Genomic DNA, 24,076 nt, shown 5'->3' on the forward strand with positions numbered 1-24,076 from the left:
AACTAAACGATGAGAACTCATGGACACAAAGAAGGTAACAACTGGGATCTACTTGAGGGTGGAAGGTGGGAGGAGGGGAAGGAGTGTAAAAGATAACTATTAGGTACTGGGTTTAATACCCAGGTGATGAAATAATATATACAATAAACCTCCGTGACACGAATTACCTGTGTAACAAACCTTCCCATGTACCCCGAACCTAAAATAAAAGTTGAAAAAGAAAAACAGAAGTCTATCTCAGTTACTTATTTACATGTTTCAAATTGGAGTTATGAGATTATCATTAGGCCACATTCTCTTAAACATTACATCAATATGAAATACTAATTATGCACAGAATCCTTCTCAATCTGGAAATATTAAACTGTGGTTTTGACTGTGTAAACCTTTCTATACCATTTTTCCCCCCAGGCTAAAAGAGTCATACACTTTAAAGAAGAGAAATACCATCCTACTTTACTGAAGTTATTCTGGCTAAAAATTCCATCTGGACATTTGCCTCAAAGACACCATCACACTCACTTTTTCTCCTCAATATATTATAAAAATTTTTAACTGCAATATTAAAAGACTTGTACAGTGAACACTCGTATACACACCACCAAGACTCTACTATTAACATTTTACTATACTTGCTTTATCACCTTTTTCCTTCATCCATCCCTCTGTCCTCCAACCAACTCATTATTTTCATGCATTTTAAAGGAAATTGTAGACATAAATGTACTTCCTCCTAAGTATTTCAGCAGACATAATATTAACTACAGTTCAATATCAATATACAGTTTCTTCTTTTGATATAAAATTAACAATCAATCAATCAAATGCAAAGTTTGAAACGTACAATCACTGAATTCTGACCACTGGTCACACCTGTATAACCAAAACTATGATTAAGATACAAAACATTACCATCTCCCTTTAGAGTTTCCTCATGTCTCTTCCAATTCCTTCCCCCACCTGCAGAGACTGTTTTACCTTTTTACTACCACAAATTAATTTTGCTATTTCTAGAGTTTATTATTAGTGGAATCAGCCACTAATATTAGTAAAGCCAGTATGTACTGTTTTGTATAAAACATGTTTCATCCAGCATAATGCTTTTGAGACATATCCATGTTGTTGCATGTATCAATAGTTTTTCTTTCTATTGATGAGTATGCATATACCCTTGTATGCATATATTACAACTAATCCATTCACCTATGGATCCATCCTGGACCATTTCCAGGTTTCGGTTAGTATGAAAAAAGCTGTGAACATTCTCATGTAAGTCATTTTGCTGATTACTGAGTCTCTTTTAAAGTTTACTATTAATATGTCATGGCATGCAAAGCTTAAAAAGATACTGGTCTTCTAAGCACATCTTACATCAATATCTGTGAACTCAGAGAACCCTCCAACTCCTACCCAGAATGAACAGTTTTACATTTTCTTGGCTTTTATTACACATTCATGTATTTTCCTTTTCACTCTGAAGACTGTTGATGATAAAACACTAACATAATTAAAGTGTAATTTGTGCCTGACTTAATGGAATATTGAATTATTTCATATTCTTAGGATAGAACTCATAGGAATAATAAGAAATGAATTCCAATGGCTTTATCTGAGTTGGAGGTCAGATCCAATAATCTATTAATGAAAATAAATACATTTCTAGGAAACAAAATAGTCTAAAGACTTTGATATGGCAGAACTGCTGCTTATTTTCACTTATTTCACTTGGGGTGGAAAATTTGTATGTAAAATATTGCTGTTAATCTGTAAGTATTTGTTTTTCCTTTGTTTCTCAAAACTAGACCTGTTGAGTTTTAGCTGAGCTGGGCCCACCCAAAATAAAAACTACGTTTCTTGGCCTTTTATACACCTAGGTGTTTTCACAGTATTAAATTCTGGTCAATAGGATAGAAGCTAAGTTTTGTAAGTGTATGTAACTTCACTACATAGAGGGGAAACCCCAACAAAACCAGCCAGTTACAGTGAGTGGAGGAGGCAGAACTCAGTGTTCCAGAAGGCTGAGGTGAGTAGAATTTGTGAGTCTGAGTATCAAGAAGAAGAACTACACACATGAGCATCTCCAGAGAATCAGCAGAGCATTGCGCTGGAGTCTCTCATTGAGTTCCAGCCAACAGCTGGGTAGTGTTCAAACTCCATGAGGCCAAGGAAAGAACCACTAGAAAACAGTAAGCCAAATGCTTCCCGGAGTTCATTCACACAACGTTGGGAAAACACTGCATTATCACCAGCCAGAAAGTAGAGACCTCATAATGTAAGGGTTATTTGTTAAAGTTTTCAGAGGAGTCATGTCTTAGTACAATGACTTAATTAGCCCTAGAGTAAAAGTTGCTCCATATCCGACCCAAAATTTGCTTATAAAGAACATAAACAGAACAGATGTACAAAAAGTTTTAACAACATGCCACAGCAAAGTCCAGCACCCTTTACAGAAATAAACAAAATCTGAAACGCAAAAACGTAAAAATCTAAAATGTCTAACATTTAACCAAAACTTAAGAGGCATGCAATGAACCAAGAAAGTATGACCCAGAACAACACAAAAGCCCCAAAACAATAAAACACAATAAAATCAGCCCAAGAAATGACAGAATTGATGGAATTAGTAGACAAGAACTTTTTTTAAAAAAGGTCCAAATGGAATATATATATATACATATAACTTCATCTTAAAAAATTCACTGGAAAGAACTAATTAAACTTGTCCTTCCCCTAAAAAAAAAGTCAGTGAACTTGAAAACATAGCAAGAGAAACCATCCAAACTCAATCACAGAGAGAAAAAACATTTGAAAAAACTAATAGACACTTAGTGACTTTCGGAAATATATAAAGCATTCTAACATATGTATATTTGGGGTCTTGGAAGAGCAGGGCCACAGAGGAGAGGATGTCAAAATATTTAAACAAAGAATTGTCAGAAATGTTACAAATTTGATGAAAACTATAAACCTACAGATATAAAAAAGCCCCTAAAATCTTAAGTAGAATAAACATAAAAATAATGACACTAAGAACATGATATGCAATTACTAAAACACAGTGATAGAGAAAAATCATAAAAGCGGACAGAGAAAAAAGACATTATGTGCAGAGCAACCAAGATAAGAACTACTGAATTCTTATCAGAAACCATGTAATCCAGAATACAGTGCACCGACATTTTACTGAAAACCAAAAACCTATCAAACCAGAAAAAGCAAGTTAGGGTTTTCAGCTTTGCATGTAAGATAAGAAGCTTGGAAGTTGCCCATCTGCCCTAACAGCATGTTAAAAGCTGAGCGTACTGAAACATTAACAACTCTTCTAGGATCTGAAAGAGAGGTGAGGACATTATTCCCACGACTGGAGAGACAGACAGGCACGTGCAGGGAGTCACAGTTTTTCCAGAGCAGAGACTCACCCGTGGAAACCACTGCGGGGACCAGTGCTGGGGCAGAAAAAACTGAGCTCTAATTTACAAATTGTTGGAGGATCAGGGTGAACAAGCCTGAGAGTTAAAAACTCCAGAACAACCCAGTCTAGAGCTACTACCAAATATTTGTGAGTTTCACCTCCAGGAGCTTGATCAGATTCTTATAGAAAATATCAGAGAAGAATCTCTTCATGCTTTCAGCAGGGGGTGAGCAAAAAGAACCATTTAAAACTATGCCTGGGCAATCTGTTCTTCTTAACGAGGGTTACCCTGGGAAGAAACTAGTTACCTAGAGCCTCACCTGCTGGGGTATTGTCAGAGTCTAACTGACTTGGGGGAAAGGACATACCCAACTCTGGTCAACTCTAACCTTCCATGTGAAAGAAGGAAAATACCCAATTCCAGTTCACTCCATCCATTCTCTCCCACCTAAGAGGGGAGAAAACAAAAAAAAAACAAACTGAGAAAAACTTGAGAAGTTCACAGTTGAGACACAGGTTGAGTGAAAGACTGAAACTTAATCATAAGACTATAATAGAACACTTTCCCTGTCCCAACACATTAATAAAGCTTATTTATAGCAGTTCCTTTTACCCAGTACATCATGTCTATCAGTAAAAAGTTACAGTGCATATTAAAAGGCAGAACCTCCCTCCCCCATCCCCCCCAAAAAACACACACACACACATACACACACACACACACACGCACACACAATTTGAAGAGACCAAGGAAGCCTCAGAACCAGACCTGGAAAGGATTTTGGAATCATAAGACCAGACATGTAAAACAATTGTAATTGGTACACTAAGGGCTGTAATGGATAAAGTAAATAACATTCAAGAACAGATGGACAATGTGAGCGGAGAAATGGAAATCCCAAGATAAGACCAAAAATAAATGTTAGAGATCAAAAACACTGTAAGAGGAATGAAGAATGCCTTTGATGGGCTTACTAGTAGACTGCACTAGCCGAGGAGAGGATCTCTGAGTTTGAGGACATATCACTAGAAACCACCAAAAGTGAAAAGCAAAGAGAAAAAAGACTGCAAGAAACAAAAACAGAATATCCAGGGACTGTGGGACAACTACAAAAGGAGTAATATATATGTAACGGGAATATCAGAAGGAGAAGAAAGGGAAATAAATGGAAGAAATACTGGATATAAAAATGACTGAGAATTTCCCCAAATTAGTGTCAAACACCAAACCACAGCTTCAGGAAGTGAACAGAATAAGAAGCAGGATAAATGCCAAAAAAAACACACTTAGGCATACCATTTTCAAACTGTAGAAAAATCAAAGATGAAGAAAAAAATTCTGAAGGAAGCCAGAGAGGAAAAAATACCTTACCTATAGAGAAAAGAAAATAAGAATTACAGCTGAGTTGTCCTCAGAAACCATCCAAGCAAGAAGAGAATGGAGTAAAATATTCAGAGTTCAGAGGAAAAAACCCACCAGCCTAGAATTTTGTACCCTGTAAGATTCTCCTTCAAAAGTGAAGGAGAAATACTTTCTTAGACAAACAAAAATTGAAGGAATTTGTTGACAGTAAACCTGCTTTGCAAGAAATGTCTATTTTCTTTCACCACTACACAACGTATTCATGTAACAAATGTGCACTTGTACCCTGTAAATTTATGCAAATAAAATCTATTTAGACAAAAATATAAAACTTATAATAAGCAAAAAACAAAATAACATTGTAAGTAAAAAATATTTTATAGAAAAGGTAAACCATACAGGTCAGAAACTCAGATCTACATAAAGAAAGAAAGAACCAGCACTTTGGGAGGCTGAGGTGGGCCTCCCACAAGGTCAAGAGATCAAGACCATCCTGGCTAACATGGTGAAACCCCATCTCAACTAAAAATACAAAAAATTAGCCAGGCATGGTGGCATGCACCTGTAGTCCTAGCTACTTGGGAGGCTGAGGCAGGAAAATTGCTTGAACTGGGGAGGTGGAGGTTGCAGTGAGCCAAAATCACGCCACTGCACTCCAGCCTGGGTGACAGAGCGAGACTCTGTCTCACAAAAAAAAAAAAAAAAAAAAAAAAAGAAAGAACATTAAAGATGGAATAAGTCAAGATAAAATGAAAACTTTGATTTTTCTTATTCTTAATTGATCTAACAGATAACAGTGTGTTCAAAATAGTAATAGCAATTTATTCAAATATGTATTTGCTTATGTGTGCTTATATATAAGTGAAATGAATGACAACAATGATGCAATGGACAACAGGGTGAAATTAGGATTGTTTGGTTAGTATAAGGAACTCACACTCACCACTGTAAAGTGGTATATATACTGTCATTTGAAAGTAGACTTGGATGAATTGTAAATGTACACTGCAAACTCTAAGGCACTTACTAAAAAAAGTAAAATAAAAAAAGAAGTATAACTGATACGCCAAAAAAAGAGAACATAATCATATAAAAAGCACAATTAAAATCACAAAAAGCAAAATAATGGAAGACAAAAAAGGAAACAAGCAAGGGCTGCAAATACAAAATAGTAATAAATATGATAGATATTAATCCAATTATATTAATTACTTTGAACGTCAATGGTCTAAGAAGACCACTTAAAATACAGAGATTGTCAGAGGGGATCAAAAAACTAGACCCAAAATCATGCTGTCTACAGGAAGCCCACATTAAATATAAAGACACATCTAGATTAAAAGTAAATGGATGGAGAAAGATATAATATGCTAACATTAATCAAAAGAAAGCAGGAGTATTTATGTTAATTTCAGACAGAGACAATATAACGTAAAAGAAATTATTAGAGATAAGGAAGGGCATTATATGATGATAAAATTATTATAGTCTCCAAGGGTAACTTCTCAAAGAAGACATAACAATTCTTCAAATGTATGTGCCTGACAACAGAGCATCAAACTATGTGGAGCAAAATCTGATAGAAGTACAGGGAGAAATAGTTGAATCCACTATCATCGTTGGAGACTTCAATAACCTTAGATCAGAAATAGGCAGATCCAACAGATAGGAAATCAGTAAGGACATAGTTTAACTCAAGGGTACTATCAATCAACTGGATATCATTGATATCTATAAACTAGTTTATCCAACAAAAGCAGTGTACATATTCTTCTCAGACTCACAGGAAACATTCGCTAAGATAGATCACATTCTGGGCCATAAAACACACCTTAAAAATCTAAAAGAATAGAAATCATACAATGTCTGCCTTCAGACCACAATGAAATTAAACTAGGCACCAACAACAGAGAGATAACTACAAAATCTTGAAATACATGAAAATTAAATAATACTTCTAAGTAACACATGGGTCAAAAGAGAAATCTTAAATTTAAAAATATTTTGAACTAAATAAAAATGAAAACACACTTACCAAAACTTGTGGCATGCAGCAAAAGTAGTGCTTACAGAGAAACTTATAACATTGAATGCATGTATTATAAAAAAAAATCTAAATCAATAATCTCAGCTTCCACTTTAAGAAACTAGAAAAAAAGAGGAAGTTAAGTTCAAGGTAAGAATAAAAGAAATAATAAAAATTACAGCAGAAATCAATAAAATGGAAACCAGAAAATCAATAAAGAAAATCAATGAAACAAAAAACTAGTTATGGGAAAAGATCAATAAAATTAAGGAGCCATTTGCCAGACTAATTAAAAAAAAGAGTGGACACAAATTACTAATATCAGAAAGGAAGGAGAGAATATCACTACTGATCCCAGGGACACTGTAAGGATAATAAGGAATTATAATAAAGGAATGGTATGTATAACTTTATGCCCACAAATTTGATAACCTACATGAAATGGATCAGTTCTTTGAAAGACATAATCTACCAAAACTTATACAAGAAGAAACAGTCCAAATAGATTTATATCTATTAAAGAAATTAAGTCAATAATAAGTAATACTAACCTCCAAAACAAAATAACAAATCCGAAGACGTTCACTGGTGAATTCTATCAAATATTTAAAAAAAAAAATTGTATCAATTTTCTGTTATCTCTTTCAGAGGACAAATGCAAAGGGAACACTTTCTAACTCATTCTATGAGGCCAGTATTATGCTAATATTAAAACCAAATGAAGACATTACAAAAAAAATACAGACCAATATCTCTAGTGAACATAGATGCAAATATCCTGAACAAAATGATAGTAAATTAAATTGCAATTTATAAAAATAACTATATAACATTACCACGTGGGATTTATCCCAGATATACAAGGCTGATTCAACATTTGAAAACTGTAATTTATCACATCAACAGGCTAAAGAAGAAAATTCATATGGACGTATCAGTGGATACAGAAAAAACATTTGTCAAAGTCCAATACCCATTCATAATAAAAACTTTGAGCAAACTAGATACAGAGGGAAACTTCATCAATATGATTAAAAAAATCTACAAATAACCCCACAGCTAACATTGTGAGAAACCAGAAGCTTGCCTGCTAAAATTAGAAAAAAGGTGAGGATGTCCTTTCTCATCACTCTTTTTCAACATTGTACTGGAAGTCCTTGCTAATGCAATGAGACGAAGAAAGGAAATAAAATGTACACAGATTGAGAAAGAAAAAATAAAACTATCTTTCTTCACAGATGACATAATAGTCTCTAGAAAATTCAAAAGAATAAACAACTACAATAATAATCACCACCAAAAAATTCCAGAAACTAACAAGCTATTATAGCAAGGTTGCAGGATACAAGATTAATATACAAAAGTCAATCATGTTTTTATATACCAGTCATGAACAGGGGAATTTGAAATTAAAAACACAATACCATTTATACTAGCAGCCCCCCAAAATAAAAGGCTTGGGTATAAATTTAACAAAATATGTGCAAGATCTATAACAAGTACAAAACTCTGATGAATAAAATCAAAGAGGAACTAATAGAGATGACATGTTCATAGAAAAGAAGATTCAATATTGTCAAAATTCTCTTTCTTCCCAACTTGATCTATAGATTCAATGCAATCCCAATCAAAATCCCAGTAAGTTATTTTGTGGATATTAACAAACTTGCTCTAACATTTACATAGACAGGTAAAAGACACAGAATAGCTAACACAATACTAAAGGATAAGAACAAAGTTGGAGGAGTGACACTATCCAATTTTAATACTTACTATAAAGCTACAATAATCAAGACACTGTGGTATTGGCAAAAAGTAGACAAATAGATCAATGGAAAAAGATAGATCAGAAATAGACTCACATAAATATAGTTACCTAATCTTGGATAAAGAAGTAGAGGCAATATAACAAAGCAGAGATAGCCTTCTCAACAAATGGCACTGAAAAAACTGGACATCCACAGGCAAAGAAAAAAAAAAAAAAGACACAGGCCTCATACTCTTCCTGAAAATCAACTCAAAATGAACTGTATGCCAACGTATAAAACACAAAACTATAAACTTCTAGAAAACAAGATGGGAGAAAAACTAAATGAGTTTGGATATAAAGATGACTTTTTAGATACAGCAGTAACGGCAGAATCCATGAAAGAAATAATTCATAAGCAAGACTCCATTAAAATTAAAAGCTTCTGGCCAGGTGCGGTGGCTCACGCCTGTAATCCCAGCACTTTCGGAGGCCAAGGCGGGCGGATCACGAGGTCAGGAGATGGAGACCATCCTGGCTAACCCGGTGAAACCCCGTCTCTACAAAAAATACAAAAAATTAGCCAGGCCAGGCGTGATGGCTGGCGCCTGTAGTCCCAGCTACTTGGGAGGCCGAGGCAGGAGAATGGCATGAACCCGGGAGGCGGAGCTTGCAGTGAGCTGAGATCGGGCTACTGCGCTCCAGCCTGGGCGACAGAGCGAGACTCTGTCAAAAAAAAAAAAAAAAAAAAAGATTCTTTTCTGCAAAAGACAATATCAAGAGAATGAGAAGATAAGCCACAGAATGGGATAAAATATTTGCAAAATACATATCTGATAAAGGACTATCATTCAAAGTATACAAAGAACTATAAAACTCAACAATAAGAACACAAACCCAAATGAAAAAATGGGTCAAAGACCTTAACGGATGCACCAAAGAAGACAGACAGAAGGCAAATAAGCATATGAAAAGATGCTTTACATCACATATTATTAGGGAAGTGCAAATTAAAACCAAAAATGGGATAATACTGTATACCTATTAGAATGGCAAAACTCTGAAGCACTGACAACAACAAACGCTGGTGAAGATGTGGAGCAACAGGAATTCTCATGTATTGCTGGTAGGAATGCAAAATGGTACAGTTATATTGGAAGATAGTTTAGTGGTTTCTTACAGAACTAAAGAAACTCTTGACATATGACCCAGCAATCATGCTCCTTGGTATTTAGCCAAAGAAGATTATAACTTATGTCTACACAAAAACCTGCACACAGGTGTTTATAGCAGCTTTATTCGTAATTGCTAAAACTTGGAAGCAATCAAGATATCCGTTAGTAGGTGGATGGGTAGATAAACTGATACATCCAGACTAAGGAGTATTATTTAGTACTAGAAAGAATGAGCTATGAAGCCAGAAAAGACATAGAGGAAACTTAAATACCTATCACTAACTGAAAGAGGCCAATCTGAAAGGCTACATACTGTAATTTAAACTATATGATATTCTGGAAAGGGCAAAACTATGCAGAAAGTAAAAATATCAGTGACTGCCAGGTGCTGAGTGGAGTAAATATACATAGGTAAGGCACACAAGATTTCAGGGCAGTGAAACTATTCTGGATAATACTATCATGGTGCATACCTGTCATTGCACATTTGCTCAAATCCTTAGAATGCACAACACCAAAGGTGACCCTAATGTAAGCCATGAGAGCTACCTCCCGCATTCAGTATCCCACTTGTAAATCAGGAGTGCTACTCTAAGAGAAGGGTGCCATTGTCTCTACCTCTAGCATAAGAACTGTGGTGCAGAGGTTTTGTTCAGGGAACAGGGAGGCCTAAGAACAGACATGGGGAGGTTCAAACTTAAGGGTGATGTTTAAATTAATGGTGATTTTGGTGGTAAACAATTATGAGGAGAGCTTCATGATAGCAACAAGCTAAACTGTAGACCAGCTAGAAGTGTAACAGAGGGAACCAGGGAAAGAATCAGCTAAGAAGAGCCCTTCTGGGGTCAGAAAATATCTCACTGCCCAGCCTCAAAGACTATTTCTGCAAAGGGGCCTGAATCAGACTGTGGAGAAATGTATGAGGTGTGATTTTGTGGAAGACAACAGAGAAATCAGCTGGATATTAAGGGAGGTTAACTGCTGTTGTGATACTAATAGAGGCAGAGGAGCTAGAAGCTTAACAGAGAGATCAGGGGGAGGAGACATTCGAACATAATTCTGGTAAAACCACTGTCCTCCCAAGGTAATCATGTGCATACTCAGGTCTGTGCCATCTGAGGAGAAATATCGGAGGCTACACACTACAAGGTAAATACATTTTACTGAAGTAGCCCAGTCAAATGAATAATCAAGCAAACAAAACAACAATACTTCTGGGAGAAGGACAATATCAAGTGTCACCACAGTATATTATCTAAACTGTCCAGTTTTCAAAAAAAACTATAGGACACACAAAGAAATGGGAAAAGTGCAACCTGTGTAGGGTTGGAGTGGAGGAGAAAAAAGTAGTGTTTTATGAGATGTCAATGATTTCAAAGCAGGTATTATAGATACGTTAAAAAAAAAACTAAAGAAAACAATACTTGAAGTAAAACAAGATATGATGACAATATCATCATGTGGAGAATAAAAATAAGAGATAGAAATTATTAAAAAGGATAATGGAAATTTGGAGTTGAAATGTGTGATAGCTGAAATGAAAAATAATCTATTTATAATTAATGACAGCAAGAACAAGAGAAGAAGTAATAGAGTTTTATAGGAGTAACATTTCTACATTTCACTGGAATTAAGCTAGGAGAAATCGAAGGTAAATTCTGATAAATTAAAATGTATGTTGCAAGCCTAGAGCAACCATTAAGAAAATAACTAAAAACTATAGTGAAAAATCATTAAAGGAATTAATTAAAATGTTACACTAGAAAGTACTCACTTAATGCAAAAGAAAGCAGTAAGAGAGGAACAAAATGGGAAAGATAAGTAACAGAAAAAAGAAAAAGTAAAATGGCAGATGTAAATACAGCAAAATGTAAATATAAATCATGACATTAAATGGTGAATGGATTAAACAATCCAATCAAATGAAGAGATTGTCAGATTGAATTGAAAAAATAACAAGATTCAACTATATTTTATACACAGGAGACATATATTCAATTCAAAGGTAAAAATAGGTTGAAAGTATCATTCAAACAGCAACCAAAGGAGAGCTGGAGTGAATGTGCTAACAGATAAAGTAGACTTGAAAACAAATACAGATGCTCCTTGACTTATGATGGGGTTAAAAACTGATAAACCCATTGTAAGTTGAAAATATTGTGAGAGTTGATTTATGATATTTTCAACTTAAGATCAGTTTGTCCAGATATAACCCCATTGTAAGTTAAGAAATGTACTCAATGTGTATTGCTTTGGCACCATTGTAAAGCTGAAAAATTAAGTTAAACTTCATAACTTGGGGACTATCTATAATATTACTAGAGATAACAGCTTTTTATCTGATAAAACGGTCAATCTATCACATTATATTATAGACATATAACAATCACAAACATAGATGCACCTAACAGCAGAGCCCCAAAATATATGAAACAAAAACTGACAGAATTGAAGGGAGAAATAGACAATCCAACAAAATAGCTGGAGATTTTAATACCCCGCTCAATTAAGAGCATAATATAAATTCCTCAGAAGCACACAGGGAACATTTTCCAGGATATATATACCATTGCTTGTGAAAATGTAAAATGGTGCAGCCATTTTGGAATACAGCCTATAAGTCCCTCAAAAGGTTAAATATAGGGTTATCAAATTACCATATGACTTAAGAATTCTACTCCTAGGCATAGATGCAAGAGAAATGAAAACATACATTTATATAAAACTTACACATAAATATCTATAGAAGCTATATTTATAATAACTAAAAAGTGAAAACAACCAAAATATTCATGAATTGATAAATGGATAAGTCCCATGTGCTATATCCATATGATGAAATATTATTCAGCAAAAACATTTAAAGTAATGATATATGTTACAACATGAATAAGCCTTGAAAATGTTATGCTAAGTAAAATAAGACAGTCACAGAAGATCATAGGCTATATTATTCTATTTAAATAAAATGTTCAGAATAGGCAAATCTATAGAGATTGAAAGTAGATTAGTCATTGCCCAGGTCTGGGTAAGTTGGGAGACAATGGAGAGTGACACCTAATGGGTACAGGGTTTCTTTTGGGGGTGAAGAAAATGTTCTAAAATTAACTGTGGTAATGGTTGCTCAATTTTGTTAATACACTAAAACATTAAGCTGTACACTTAAAATGAGTGAGTTAGATGATATGAGAGTGATATCTCAATAAGACTGTGAAGAAATATTTCAAGGTCCTCATTCTCCTTGCCCAGTCATTTTACTAGGTGTTGGTTAATAAGGTGTAACTAGAAATTTCTTGTTAAATAAAAAGATAAAACTTTAGATGAAAGGACTTTTGCCTCTGTGTTTTCGTTCCACCTTCAATTTTTATGTGATATCTGAAGCTTCAGTGGTCATCTTTTAGCCCTGAGGCAAGAAGAATGAGTATGAAAGCCAACCCACTAAGGATAGTGGAGAGAAAATGTGGAAAGAACTTGGCCCTTGATGGCATTAATAAGCAACTGAGCCAGTGCTGATAATCATCTTCATCATATATCTTGTTACATAAGCCAATTTTGAAGCTGGTTCTTCTGTTAGTTGAAGACAAATGTATTCCTAACTTATAAGAGAAGAAAAGGTAAAAGGTTTATGTAAAGAAATAGGCAGAGAGATAACTTCTTGAAAACTTATCATTGGTTGTGCAAGAAGGAAGCGATTTCCTCAGTATCTACCTCATATCAGGCATATATATCTATTTTGCTATGTGTAATCTTCCCAACAATATCACGAGGCAGTTATGATTCTTTGCCATTTATAGATGAGAAAGCTAAGGCTTGATAGGATAAATAACTTGTAGAAAATCATGGCAAAGAGCAGAGAGGGATTTGAGCATTGGCTTGTCTGACTCTAATGTCTATGTTATTTATACTGTCTCGTGTTACTTCTTTGTGTAATCGCTGTGACTTTGTTTTGATTATACAAAAATGTCTCATCATGGTCATGTTCATCTCTGAAAGTTTATGAGCCTTTTCTATGAGGGCTTTTCTTTTTTGCCCTTTTTTAGAAAGCACTCCCCAAATTTTTGCCTCATTTCTAATCAATGCCTTAGCTGGGTCTTCTTATATAAACTGGTAATTTAGTACCCTAGCAACCAGTTCTACCACAGGATTAAATATAAAATTGCTTTAGTTACAGAACTTAGAGTACAAAAATATTGGCTTACACCAGAAATTGTTTTCTCAAGGTTCGACATCTCTTCTAGAAGAAATTATCTCCAATTAAGATTTAAACAGACAATGTTCCTTTTTTAACCTAACAATCTTAACTCTTGAGGCCAGTTTTACTTTACCTTATATGAAGACAATCTTTTTTGTTAGACAGAAGGAAGATAAGTTCATCATAAAAAAACTTTGAAACTCCAAGAGAGTAGGCTAAGGAAAAATATCCACTCATTTCTACCTCTAACAAATAATATTTTGATGTATTTCCTTCTAGTGTTCTTGCTCTTTATTATATGCCTAGATTCGCATAACTGTGATCTTACAATTCCTTTATTTTTATACAATTTTGTATTATACATTTTAAATGAATTGTATCGTCAGCATTTTTAATACATGGGACATTTTTTATAAGTTATGTCTTCCTTCACTCTCCTTCACTTTCTTCTATTTAAGCTACCAAAGCACTTCCAAAATATTTGAGAGTAATTGGTAGTCACCGAAGATTGTGTACATGCACATTTATAAATACAGTATTTACCTATTGACTATATCACATACATTCTCCTTTCCACAGCTTAGATGTTTTAAGTTGTGTTTTTGTGTTAAATTGATTTGTATACACTATAAAGGAAAAATATAGTGTAAACAATAAACATAAAAATGGAGAATTAGTGGAGGGTGATTTTGCTGCAATAATTTTTGATGTTCTGTACCCCAATTAGACAACAGAAAAGTTACAGAAAAGTGGGTGAAATTATTTTACCTATTCTTAGAATGGCATAGAAAGGATAACAGAAAGATTAGCCATAAAATAATCCTCCTTGAGGCTATGAATATTTCTCCATTACCCCTAAGCACTTAGATCATAATTTGGTCATGGTGCATGATGTTATGAATAATGAACATTATGATTTCCTAACTGGTGTGTCATACTTTGTAAAAATTTTTAGAATTTTTTGCAGATGGAGATGTTTATAAGAAAACTGGAAAGAGAATTGAAATGAATTATGTATGCTTGTATGTGTGTGTGCGCACACGCCCATGGGCATTCTTGCACTAATTGATTTGAATGCTATGTGTGTAGCAATTGGTGACTAAATTCTTTCTTCCCTTTGGCATTAACATGTAGGCCATAACCCAGAGATGAATATTAATCACATTCTATAATTATCCTTTCAGTTATAAACATATAAATATTACAAATATATAAACCAGTGCCTACATCTAGATATAGGTTTATGCATATTTAAAGAGATAATTATACATATAATTATATATGTATTATGTAATATGTGTTACATATAATTAGTGCTACTTCAATTACACTGCTCTGACTTTTAAAAGTTAGTCATTGCTACCCTGTCAGAGAATAAAACTGATTAACTTTCAGAAATTTGGGAATAGAAATGAGCTTGGCAAGCCGGGCCTGGTGGCTCATGCCTGTAATCCCAGCACTCTGGGAGGCAGGTGGATCATGAAGTCAGGAGATAGAGACCATCCTGGCTAACAAGGTGAAACCCCATCTCTACTAAAAATACAAAAATTAGCCGGGTGTGGTGGCGGGCGCCTGTAGTCCCAGTTACTCGGGAGGCTGAGGCAGGAGAATGGCATGAACCCGGGAGGAGGAGCTTATAGTGAGCCGAGATTGTGCCACTGCACATCAGCCTGGGCGACAGAGAGAGACTCTGTCTTGAAAAAAAAAAAAAAGAAATGAGCTTGGCTTACTCATGAACAGGAAAATATTTGGTCTGGCTTGAGCAAAGGTTACTTAATGAGAATATAAAAAGTCAAGTTGAATAGACTGGGTGAAGCACTAAATTATAAAATAATGAAAAATGCGAATTAAACTATGGAGTTTTTTTTTTTTTTTTTTTGGCCTCTGTTCATATCTTTGTAGTTACAATTGCAAAATAATCCCCCAAATATCTGTAAGTTCTGAACAGGTAAGAGGACCTAAGCTCCCATGAAGGTAAAGGAAAGATAGTAAGAATAACTTGTGTTTGCCCAGAGTGGACCACTTCGCAGAGAACTTCCATCATAGTATTAAACTTAAAGCGTCCATGTTCCTTGTCAGAATTCCAACCACAAAGAGCTAAACAATCGGATACTGGACATCAGAGAAAAGGAAGGGATGTTTTAGTGTCACACAGCAACCTCAGCTGTTTCCCACCTTCTTCCATGGACTTATTGCTGTGTCCTATGAAGGCAACTCACTAGGGTCTGTTTCTGGTCGATATTCCATAGTTTAGCTTCAGCTTTCTCTTTCTATTTTCCACCTATAAGTCTTTTCTCTCAGAACCCTGTACCTGCTTCTACTTTCCAAGTTAGCTAACTAGTTGATGCAATTCACAAATCTGCATTGAATTTTTTGTTTTTTGAGACAGAATCTTGCCCAGGCCAGAGTGCAGTGGTGCGATCTCGGCTCACTGCAACCTCTGCCTCTCGGGTTCCAGCGATTCTCCTGCCTCAGCCTCCCAAGTGACTGGGATTACAGGCTGCCACCAACACGCCTGGCTAATTTTTGTATTTTTAGTAGAGACGGGGTTTCGCCATATTGGCCAGGCTGGTCTCGAACTCCTAATCTCTGGTGATCCACCTGCCTTGGCCTCCCAAAGGGCTGAGATTATAGGTGTGAGCCACCGTGGTCAGCCTGCATTGATTTCTTAAGATGATCTATGATGGCTAGCTTGTCTTCTCTCATCATCTAAACTTCAAATCCTCTTTAAACCCTTTGTCTCTCTCATTATTTTTCATCTTTGGTTACTCATCAAGTCTTTTTTACTTCCCTTCAGATTTTCTCTTTTACTCACAGATTATTAAAAGCTTGTTGCTTAATTTTTTGGTGTTAGGAGATTGTTTTGGTCTTCCTATTATTCATTTTTGGTTGATTCCCTTGTGGTTGGAGAACACAGCTCTGAATAATTTCATGTTTTTATTGTCTTCTATTTATCCCATTGGCAAGGGAGAAATTTCTACTCTAGGGTTCCTGGGATGGCCAAACTTAAGACACTCAATGTTGTACAGATGAGCTTGACAGCAGTTTATCAGTTACATATACCCATAGCCTGCAATAGGAGGGTGCTGTATGCCATCCAGGGCCATACCGGTGTCATACTTGGGAACAGAGTGTACAACTGGGGGTTGTGTGAGGCAGGCTTTGTAGGGTTAAGAGGATGGGGCATCCCCTGATTTCCACAGGCACATGCGATTGGCATGTTTGAATAACTCCATAGCTGCAAGGGTAACTTGCTACTCAGGGATGTGCAGGAACTACATCTCTTCCTCTTCATAGGAGGGTTGTTTGACTAAGGGGGCCTTATCCACAATAGCAGAGTGGGGAGGGAAACTTGTGATTAGGCCAGATGAGGCTCTTTCCATTTTACCAGCTATCAAGGCAGCACACAATATTGAGCCTTTATTTTAGGTCTTACTACATCTCAATTATTTTCAATTTTGGGGAATTTGTTTAATGGCTCAGGATGCGGTCTATGTTGGTCTATGTCCTGTGGGCACTTACGTTCTGCTGATGCTAGGCAAAGTGTTCTATAGATGTCAATTAGATTTTGTTAGTTGATGGTGATGAGTTCTTCAATATCCATACTGCTTTCCTGTCTAATCATTCTATTAATTTTTGAGATAAGGGTGCTAAGATCTTATAATGGTGGATTTATCTCTTTCTCCATTAAATTCGATCAGTTTTGGCTTTACATATTTTGCAGCTCTGTTATTTGATGTATACACATATAAGATTGTTATATCTTCTTGGTTAATTGAAACTGTTATTACTATAAATGTCCCTTTATGTTTCTGGTAATTTTCTTTATAGTCTACTTTATCTGACACTAATATAGGCACTCCTCCTTTCTTTTGATTAGTGTTTGCATGATTTTTTAATCCTTTTTCTTTCAATATGATTGTATTATTACATTTAAAGTGATATTATTACAAAAAGCATATAGTTGGGTCATGCCTTAAAATTTATTTTGCCAGTCTCTGTTGTTTAATTGGAAGGTTTAAACCATTTAAATTTAATGTAATTATTGTTATGTTAGTCAGCCATCTTTGTTTTCATTTTCTATCTGTTCCAGTTTTCATTTACTTACTTGTTTCTGTCTCCCTGTGGGTTATTTGAACATTTTTTAGAATTCAATTTTGATTTATTTATAGTGTTCATGAGTATATCTCTTTGTAAATATTTTTTAGGGGTTACTCAAGGTATAACATTCTATATACAGAAGTTATCATAGTTTACTGTATCACCATTTACCAGTTTAAGTGAAGTATAAGAACTTTACTTTCTCTTATGTCCCTTTACCCTCCCCTATTGTAACACGATTATCTTAAATATTTTCTTTACATATATTGAGCACCATAGCAAACACTGTCATATTTTTTCTTTCAATCTTCAAACATGATTTAGAGGATTCAAGAGAAGAGGAAAAATGCATTGTATTTCCCTACATTTTTTCTTACGTTCTTTTTTCATTCCTGAATTGCATGATTGTTTTATGTTGTTCCCTCTCTGTTTAAAGAGCTTCTTTTAGACATTCTTTCTGAATACGTCTGTTGGTAACATGAAATTCACTTAGCTTTTCTTCAGCTGAAAGTGTCTTGATTTCCTCTTCATTCCTTAAAGATATTTTTACTGGATCTAGGATTCTGGGTTGATGGTTCTTTACTTTCAGCACTTGAAAAATGTACCAATTCTTTCTGGCTTCCTTGATTTATGTTGAGAAATCCATTATTATTCAAATTGTTCTCCTTCTATAAATAAGGAGTTGTTTTTCTCACAGTGCTTCCAACATTTTTTCTTTGTCTTTAGTTTTCAGAAGTTTGACTATATAACTGAGTGTGGATTACTTTGGGTTTATCTTGTTTAGGTTTTGCTCAGCTCCTTGAGCTATAGATTTATGTCTTTGATCAAAGTTGAAAGTTTTCAGTCATTATTTCTTTGAATATTTTTCAATCACAACTTCTTTTCTCCTCTCTAGGACTCTAATGAAACAAATGTGAGATTTCTTATAATAGTCCCATGTGTCCCTGAAGCTCCTTTCGTTTTTCATTTTTTTCTAGTTTATTTTTACTCTATTGATACCATTGAGTAATTTCTATCTATCTTCAGATTCACCAAATCTTTCCTCTGTTCCCTCCTGTTAAGTTCATCTACAGCATTTAAAAAATTTCAGTTATTGTATATTCAGCCCTAAAATTTCCATTTGGTTCTACTTTATATTTCCTATTTCTTTGCTAAGACTCTATTTTTAAATTTGTTTTAAGCATATTCTTAATTGTGTGTTGAAAGGATTTTTATGATGGCTACTTTAAATTTTTTGTCAAACAATTCTAATACCCCATTCATTTCAGTGTTGGCATCTATTATTTGTATTTTTTAAAGGAGTATGAGACCTTCCTGTTTCTTGGTATGAGTGATTTAGATTGAAACTGGTCATATTGAGCCTTATTTTATGAAACTGTAGGTCTTATTAAACTTTGTATTTTAGTGGTCTTGTTCTGCTACCACTTTGGGAGGAGGAGAGAGATATACCTTGTTACTGCAGGTGGGAACAGATATCCAGGCTCACCACTCTGCCTCTGTTGATGCCTTATTACTGCCATGGTGATGGGAGTTCTGGCTTCCCCTGGGCCTCAAGATATACCTCTTTGATATACTGGCTGGGAGGCATAGGAGTGCCTCAATACCACTCACCATGTGATCTCTATTGACACCATGATGGAGGGTTGGCTCATTACTACTGGTGGTGGTGAAATTCTCAGCTCTTCACAAGGCCTCGCAGGCACCACCTCATCAGGAAGGAGATGTGCCTGGACTTCCACCCCCTTGATTGGGGTGGAAGACTAGGCTCCCACATGGTCTACACTGACACCTCAAGGCGGGCACTCATTACTGCTCATTGGAAATGGAAGTCTGAGCTCCCTACTCAACCTGGCAAAGCGACTGGGGAGCCTTTTTACAGTTTGATAAGGATGGAAGTCTAGGTTCTCAACTTAGCCTTCGCTGGTGTAAGTGGGAATGTGGTCACAGGGTCTTTTAACCCCACTGTGGTGCTTGGCTACAATGCAGTGTTTACTTTTCTAAAAACTTTCCTTCTTGCTAGACTGTTCCATTTCTGATCCTTTGGCTCAAGACAGAGGGATTTTGTTGGTCTTTGTTTGGTCTGTGTTTGTGGACATTACAAGGTTATTGGCTTTTTAGTACCTGATTCAGGATATATGGGGAGAATAGAAAACCTAGAGAACTCGCTGTCATATTGTTTTTAAGGTTCTGAGGTTCCTAGCTAATCTGCCTTCTTTCCATCTTTCAGTGACTTCTCATGTTTGTTTCATATATAATGCCCAGGGTCAGGGAGCAATTTAGTTGTTCTTGGTGGAAGGTATAGAAATAAATTTTCTACTCCATCTTTCTGTAAGTAGAGATGTCCCCATTAAGTTGTTTTGATTCTACTACCTAATTACAAAACATTATCAATTTTCGTAAGTGTTGGGTTATCAAGTAAGAATTCCCCAATTCTTGAATACATAAGAATTATAAATGCAGCATATTATAAATTATATTTCAATTATTTTATAGTATCATGTATTATATACACAAAATATTATAAGTATATATTATTATGTATTTCATATACATAAAGTGCTAGCAATACAAAATATATTATTTTGGAAGCCATTGAATGCTGTTCAGGTCTTTCCCATGATGAGCATAGTGTTTGATGGCCCCAGCTGTCACCCACTGGATTCACCACTACGTACACTCTAAGGCCATGCTTCCCATGGGCTACTCCCAGCACAATGGGGATACTAATTGTTTTAGTCTGTTTTCACACTGCTGTAAAGGACTGCTAGAGACTGGATAATTTATAAAGAAAAGAGCCTTGGCTCACAGTTTTGTATGGTTGGGGAAGACTCAGGAAACTTAAAATGATGGCAGAAGGGGAAGCAGGCATGTCTTTTTAAAAAATTATTATTATTTATTTATTTTTAATTATACTTTAAGTTCTAGGGTACATGTGCACAATGTGCAGGTTTGTTACTTATGTATACATGTGCCATGTTGGTGTGCTGCACCCATTAACTCGTCATTTACATTAGGTATATCTCCTAATGCTATCCCTCCCCACTCCTCCTACCCCACGACAGGCCCCGGTGTGTGATGTTCACCACCCTGTGTCCAAGTGTTCTCTTTGTTCAGTTCCCACCTATAAGTGAGAACATGTGGTGTTTGGTTTTCTGTCCTTGAGATAATGTGCTCAGAATTATGATTTCCAGCTTTATCCATGTCCCTACGAAGGACATGAACTCATCCTTTTTCATGACTGCAGAGTATTCCATGGTGTATATGTGCCACATTTTCTTAATCCAGTCTATCATTGATGGACATTTGGATTGGTTACAAGTCTTTGCTATTGTGAAGAGTGCTGCAAAAACATACATGTACATGTGTCTTTATAGTAGCATGATTTATAATTCTTTGGGTATATACCTGGTAATGGGATCACTGGGTCAAATGGTATTTCTAGTTCTAGATCCTTGAGGAATCGCCACACTGTCTTCCACAATGGTTGAACTAGTTTACACTCCCACCAACAGTGTAAAAGTATTCCTATTTCTCCATATCCTCTCCAGCACCAGTTGTTTCCTGACTTTTTAGTGATCACTATTCTAACCGGTGTGAGATGGTATCTCATTGTGGTTGTGATTTGCATTTCTCTGACGGCCAGTGATGATGAACATTTTTTCATGTGTCTGTTGGCTGCATAAATGTCTTCTTTTGAGAAGTGTTTGTTCATATCCTTCACCCACTTTTTGACGGGATTGTTTGATTTTTTCTTGTAATTTGTTTAAGTTCTTTGAAGATTCTGGATATTAGCCCTTTGTCAGATGGGTAGATTGCAAAATTTTTCTCCCATGCTGTAGGTCGTCTGTTTACTCTGATGGTAGTTTCTTTTGCTGTGCAGAAACTCTTTAGTTTAATTAAATCCCATTTGTCTATTTCAGCTTTTGTTGCCTTTGCTTTGGTGTTTTAGTCATGAAGCCCTTGCCCATGCCTGTGTCCTGAATGGTATTGCCTAGGTTTTCTTCTAGGATGTTTATGGTTTTAGATCTAACATTTAAGTCTTTAATCCATCTTGAATTAATTTTTGTATAAGGTGTAAGGAAGGGATTCAGTTTCAGCTTTCTACATAAGGCTAACCAGTTTTCCCAGCACCATTTATTAAATAGGGAATCCTTTCCCCATTTCTTGTTTTTGTCAGGTTTGTCAAAGATCAGATGGTTATAGATGTGTGGTATTGTTTCCAGGGGCTCTGTTCTGTTCCATTGGTCTATATCTCTGTTTTGGTACCAGTACCATGCTGTTTTGGTTACTGTAGCCTTGTAGTATAGTTTGAAGTCAGGTAGCTTAATGCCTCCAGCTTTGTTCTTTTGGCTTAGGATTGTCTTGGAAATGTGGGCTCTTTTTTGATTCCATATAAACTTTAAAGTAGTATTTTCCAATTCTGTGAAGAAAGTCATTGGTAGCTTGATGGGGATGACATTGAATCTGTAAATTACCTTGGGCAGTATGGCCATTTTCACGATATTGATTCTTCCTATCCATGAGCATGGAATGTTCTTCCATTTGTTTGTGTCCTCTTTTATTTCACTGAGGAGTGGTTTGTAGCTCTCCTTGAAGAGGTCCTTCACATCCCTTGTAAGTTGGATTCCTAAGTATTTTATTCTCTTTGAAGCAATTGTGAATGGGAGTTCACTCATGATTTAGTTCTTTGTCTATTATTGGTGTATAGGACTGCTTGTGATTTCTGCACATTGATTTTGTATCCTGAGACTTTGCTGAAGTTGCTTATCAGTTTAAGGAGATTTTGGGCTGAGACGATGGGGTTTTCTAAACATACAATCATGTCATCTGCAAACAGGGACAATTTGACTTCCTCTTTTCCTAATTGAATACCCTTTATTTCTTTCTCTTACCTGATTGCCCTGGCCAGAACTTCCAACACTATGTTGAATAGCAGTGGTGAGAGAGGGCATCCTGTCTTGTGCCAGTTTTCAAAGGGAATGCTTCCAGTTTTTGCCCATTCAGTATGGTATGGGCTGTGGGTTTGTCATAAATAGCTCTTATTATTTTGAGATATGTCCCATCAATACCTAGTTTGTTGAGAGTTTTTAGCATGAAGGGCTGTTGAATTGTGTTGAAGGCCTTTTCTGCATCTATTGAGATAATCATGTGGTTTTTGTCTTTGGTTCTGTTCATATGATGGATTATGTTTGTTGATTTGCATATGTTGAACCAACCTTGCATCCCAGGGATGAAACCAACTTGATTGCAGGCGTGTCTTGCATGGTGGCAGGAGAGCGTGAGCAAGAGCAGGGGAAACTGCCTTATAAAATCATTAGATCTTGTGAGAACTCACTCACTATCACAAGAACAGCATGGGGGAAATCCCCATGATCCAAGGATCTCCCATCAGGTCTCTCCCTCTACATGTGGAGATTGTAGGGATTATAACACAGATGAGATCCGGATAGATCACAGAGCCAAACCATGAAATGAATGCAGGCCATTTCTGAGATACTCAGGACTACTCTACTTGGTGACTTTGACTCGAAGACTCCAAATGAGCCTGGCAAACTGTTTATGGAATTTTCCTGACACTTTCTTGGAACATTCCAAGACTCTTCCTGCTCAATGGATATCCATCCCCCTCCTCTCCTTCACAGGTGTCATGACTGCTCCGTGGTCCAAAGTCTCTGCCTGCCTCCTCTGCTGCTCTCCTCCCTTTCTTCTTCATAGACTTGTACCTCATGCAAACCTAATCTCACCTTGGCATCTAGTTTTCAGAGGATCTGAGCTGGCACAGTCAGCTGGTGACACAACCACCAAGTACTTTATACATCTAGACCTAGTTATAGGAATAGATATATTAAATAGATGGACCTATAGATATATAATACATCATACTATATAATATGTAGCACTATGTACACAGACACATGCATTATGTGGAATGATTTGATCATCACGGAGTATCATTGATATGAAAATTCTGGTGGGGGCAGGGACAGCGTGGCTCACCAGTAGCCAAGTAACTACCTCCCACATATCAATCCACAGTATGTTTCAAATTCATGCCTTTTT

Source organism: Piliocolobus tephrosceles, chromosome 5 (assembly GCF_002776525.5).
Source record: "Piliocolobus tephrosceles isolate RC106 chromosome 5, ASM277652v3, whole genome shotgun sequence".
Classification (NCBI taxonomy): Eukaryota; Metazoa; Chordata; class Mammalia; order Primates; family Cercopithecidae; genus Piliocolobus; species Piliocolobus tephrosceles.